This window comes from Halichoerus grypus, chromosome 8 (assembly GCF_964656455.1).
Source record: "Halichoerus grypus chromosome 8, mHalGry1.hap1.1, whole genome shotgun sequence".
NCBI classification, from domain to species: Eukaryota; Metazoa; Chordata; class Mammalia; order Carnivora; family Phocidae; genus Halichoerus; species Halichoerus grypus.
In genome coordinates, this window is record NC_135719.1 from 85,428,977 (window position 1) to 85,434,432 (window position 5,456).

General features: G+C 36.8%; 1 pseudogene; it reads left to right on the forward strand.

The window, feature by feature from the left end:
* The first annotated feature begins 5,041 nt into the window (after window positions 1-5,041).
* Window positions 5,042-5,137, forward strand: LOC118536192 (small nucleolar RNA U3; annotated as a pseudogene).
* Window positions 5,138-5,456: the final 319 nt, after the last annotated feature.

Here is a 5,456-nt window from a genome sequence, read left to right on the forward strand (position 1 = left end):
ATCTCCTAATGTTGTATATAATCAACAATTGGTCAATATCCATAAATTATAAGAATATCTCCATATTCCTCTTAGAAAATTATTTCTCTTTTTCTCAGTACTATTTAGTGGAAAATAGGAAAAAACAATAATCTCAGTAATACAATTTAAACTTGCATACAGAAGCATAATTTCTCATTTGGATAGTTTCAATAAGCAGCCAAATTATAATGGGCTAAGAGTCTACATTTATCATATCTGGTGTACTTGCTTTGATCTCTGGTTGCACAGATTAAGTTCCCTCCCAATCCTGCTAATGGGTTGTTTTGTGGGTTGAGGATAGTTAAGCAAAAAAATAGAGGGCGCTCTTATCCAGGAAGATGGTCCTGCCTGCAAAAGTTCATGGTGAGATCGGGATAAAAGCCAAACAAAACAAAAAGCAAAAATCATGAGTAAAATAAAAAGTACTAAAAAATACAAGCTACCATGTTTTAGTGTGTTAATATATGCCAGTATGGGTTTTAACAGCTCCATTTTAAAGATAAAGAAATTTAAATGCAAAGTGTTTCATCCAAGATCACACAACAAGCAAAAGGCAGAGCAGGGACTTGGGCCCAGCTACTTTGCATTTCATAAACCAAGGCTTTCTTTTTTGCCACACTGGCTCTTCTAGAAGGCTCTGGATAAGCAAGTGCCAATTTGGACCATGAACAAAAAAGAATGCTGGAGATTCCATTTTATGTGGTGTTTTGTGAAAAATACATATGTGGCTAGAAGAGCTTAAAGAAATAGGTCCAGCTGGTTAGCTTATAAGATTTCAAACTTACATGTCTAAAAATGAAGTCAACATATTTCCCCAAGTCTTTTTTGCTATGTGTCTCCTTCCTTAATGAGAAATACCAACAGCTACTGTATTTTAGAAACAAAATCTAGGAAGTCCTCCCTAACTCTTCCCTCACCTATGCCACCCTTTATATATATATTATCAAATCCACTCAGATTTCCTTAATAAGTCTCAAGCCTGGATGCCTCTCATGATCTCCACTCTACTGTATTGTTTAAGGAAATCACCACCTTTGGATTACTACAATAACATCCCAAATGTTTCTCCCCTATGTGTGTCCTTCCCATGCTCAGTCCATCTCCACCCAGTGCTTCACCCTATAATTCAGAATGATTTTTCAGTGCTAGTTTTATCATGTTACTCTACTGTTTACAGTCCTTCTCAACTCCCTCAACCACAAAGGTAGTTGAAGCAACATCCAAAAATACCAGCTCCCAGGAGCTGTTAGTTCTGTGCTTTATCTCAGGATAAAATCCAAATGGTATAGTGTATAACAAAGATGAGAGTTCACCTTACATTCTCCAGTTGAGGAAGAAAAGTAAATTCAATTGTTGAGGAGGGGTGGTGAAGATGATCAGTTCAGGCTTGGACTTCTTTATTGAAGTGCTTATGGTATATTCCGTTGGAAATGTCCATCTGCCATTTAGATATATGTATGTTAGCTGGTCTTTGCTCTCAAACAAGAAAGAAACCAGGCCAAGTTTTTTATAGGAAAATACTAGTAACACTGTTATCACTCATCCCAGGAGCATTTCTTTTGCATTAAACAATTTTGAGAAAATATTAATTCATACATACAAAGTAATTTCAAAACATAGAACCTCAAGCACAGCGGAATGGGGTTGGAGAGATTTTTAAAGGGTGGGTTTTGGTCCTTTAAATCATGATGCTTGTGTATTTCATATATGAGATAAGAGGTGCTCATTTTAGAGAAACTGCTGGAAAATTCACCGTGGCTGAAACATGCAAATCAGCACAGAATGTTTGCTGGAGGGTAAATCAGAGCAATGCCATTGAAGTAGCCTGTATATGCATATCTCATTGGTGACATCTTGAGCTCTGTTAATCAATTCCTATTTGAGATAAATGCATCTGCTTGTATCTCAAAAGACTAGATTCACAGAACCGTGACTAAGATATTTCATAGATGCTCTCCAAGGACTTTAAAAGATAGACGACAGGAAATTTACTAAATCCATACAGCTAACCTGGAGAAAAGGTTAAGCAAAACTCAGAATCCTCCTTTACAGTCTGCAAATTTTGATAAACAGTGTCATAACTTTGTCCACCTATTTCTAGAGATATTTCATTGTAATGATATCTGTATTACCAGGACTTAGAAGAGGTGCTAATTCCTGTCCCAGAAAATAATATATCTCAGAATTTCATTCCCCCATTGGCAATTTCCCTCCAAATATTTTAGAAGCAGCACTTCTATGTTTAGGAAAAACGGAACAAAAAATATCTGACAAGATAACAGAGAATGGTAGGATTTTTATTCAGAAGGAAGTACTAGAGAATGTGGCTCACCATTATGCACAGAACTCCTAAGCGCTATCTATGACATCTTTACGTTAGATTATTTCTCTCCTAAATCATCGATAATAGAGGCCCCGGGCATTGTGAAGTAAACCCTAAAGCTCAGTGCACACAGACTCTAAGGGGTATCATTTTCATGGTTCAGTGAACAAGAGCAGTGAAACTCACGCCATTATTTGACTTACTTAAAATGTACCCTTTTTGTGTTTTAAGCTCTCCTATCCCATGTATTCACAATTATTTGACCCTTAGCATTCTCCTTGAAACTGTCCTCCTCTGCCTGTTTCTCCTCTTGTTCCCTATGACAATTTTTACACCATAGCTTCCAGCTATCCCTCAACCACAAAGGTAGTTGAAGCAACATCCAAAAATACCAGCTCCCAGGAGCTGTTAGTTCTGTGCTTAGAGTATAAAACGGGTCTCAAGCCTGGGTAATAACTGAATTCATGAATCTCAATTCCCAGATGACATTAATAGCAGCATAGAGCAGGAAGCGGAGTTATGTTAATTTCTGCAGGTAATGTGTGAAAGCAGATAGGGAAAGCTTGAAAGGTCAACATCTGCTGTCATGCAGGAGTGTTGCAAAATGTGATTGGCCAGTAAATGTCAACACCATGTTCTAAAATCTACATGCCACCCCTTCAATTTAATCTTAGCTTGCAGCCCAGCTAACAATCATGCAGCATGTTTCAAAAGCCCTTGAATTCTAAAATGGAATTGTATGATTGCATTCCCATGGCAATAAGACACCTGTAAATTACAAACTTGTCATTTAATCAGCATAAATATAGGGAGTTTTGCCACCACCAGAATTTTTTTCATATCTATTTTCAGGGAAGGCTGAAGACCTCTTAATGATTATATACCGTAACGGACTGCAGGTCTAACTGTTGCCATGGTATTATGTACTTCTTTTCTTTTAAAGAAGTGACTGGAATGTAGAGCAGATAATGAATCTAATTGATTGTCTCCTGCTCCACACAGATATACTTTATATTCTCTCCCTTTTGTGCTTTTCCTCCCTTTCACTCCAGACTGGATTCACAGGTATACATTTGTTCAATGACAAGAATGGCTGTTCTACAGAGCAACTCCCACCTTATAAAAAGAAATAAATATAAAATAATCTGCTTTGAGAAATATCTATAATAAGATGTATGTATAAAGAACATAGAAGAAAAAAATTAGCATTCACCACACAAACCGTCAGTTTAAATCAATGAAGAGAAAGATAATGGGATTTTTGGTTGAACAAAAAGTATATAGTCGGTACACTCATAGTGCCCAAGGTTATATATAAGAAGTTCTCTTTAATTTAATATGAACTTAAGTTCGTGAATCTTAAACTTTCCAGATACACAAATTCAATTAATCATTAGCATATTTGATAGGCAACTGGGTTTTTAGATTATAATTATTAACGTGCATTTGCCAACTGGATCCATTTACAACACAAGCACAAAATTTAATACAATTGACATTTATTCTCATACCATTTGCAAATACACCCAAAATAGAATTAAATTTTTTTTTAGTTGATACACAATGCCACATTAATTTCAGGTGTACAACACACTGATTCAACTTCTTTGTATGTTATGCTCACCACAAATGTAGCTGCCATCTGTCACCATGCTATTACAATATCATTGACTATATTTCCTACATATGCCTTTTATTCTTGTGACTTATTCCATTACTGGCAGCCTGTATCTCCGACTCCCCTTAACCCATTTTGCTTATACCCCCCCTCCCCCTCCCTGATAGCCATCAGTTCTCTGTCAAAAATAAAATTTCAATAGAGGTGTTTTAGCTTGGGTAATTATTTTGGATAGAATTATAAATACATGGCTTCAGACTACCCAGTCTTTCCCCATACAAAATAGACTTACAGACCCGAGATAGCAGAAAATGGGTCCTGATAATTTTCTTTGAATGAGATAAAAATTTACAGATGAATGAATGTAGTCATTAGAGAGATTTGGCCAAAGCCACACAGTCTGGTGAGGAGACCGGCTGGAACTGTTTTTCTGACTCCTCATTGAAAACTCTTGCTCCTTAGAGTCCAGGTAACATTTTTACATCTCTCAAAATAAAAATAAATTTTAAGAGGTAACTTTTTCCTTTTTATTTTTTATTTTTAAAGATTTATTTATTTTTTTAAGATTTTATTTATTTATTAGAGAGTATGAGCAGGGAAGAGGGGGAGAAGGAGAGGGAGAGGGAGAAGCAGACTCCCCGCTAAGCAGGGAGCCTGACGTGGGGCTTGATCCTAGGACCCTGAGATTATGACCTGAGCCAAAGGCAGACACTTAACCCACCGAGCCACCCAGGTGCCCCTATTTATTTATTTTAGAGAGTGAACGAGTGTGAGTGGGGCGGGGAGGGGCAGAGGGAGAGGGAGAGAGAATCCTCAAACAGACTGCCCGCTGAGCAAGGAGCTTGATCCCAGGACCCTGAGATCATGACCTGAGCCTAAATCAAGAGTTGAATGCTTAACAGGCTGAGCCACCCAGGTGCCCCAACTTTTTCCTTTTTGAAAGGAAATGGATACAGGTACATATCTCCTGAGTCACTGCTTAGTGTCTTTAGGTTATGCTAGAGCATAAATGGTGTGCTCACATTTAATGGGTTAGGTGCTCCTATTAGGGGTTACAAAAGTTTAGATTAAAAACAACAGAGGCTATACTTTTAGGGTTCATTTCTATAGTTTGTTACTAGAGAAGTTTCTCTGAAAATGTAGAATATCCAGAAAACAAAAACAAAAACATTGTTTTAAATAAGAAAAGGACCACCAAATAGAAAATACTGAATTATCACAAAACTCTTTGATTTTATTGACAACTTAAAATACAAATTTAATGCCTTCTTGTGAATATGTAAAATGTATTTCCTTTATGTTAGTGATGATATGCTATTAAAGATAAAGCACTGGTTAAAAGATCCCTACCTTTTATTTTGCTCAAACACTTGTTAAGCACATACATTAATCAGCACAACTTTCTACTTTCCACCATGAACTAGTTGGACAGGCTTTTAATAATGCTAAGAAACCTTTAATCACAGTGTGAGAGTGGGATGCTGACTCCCTAAT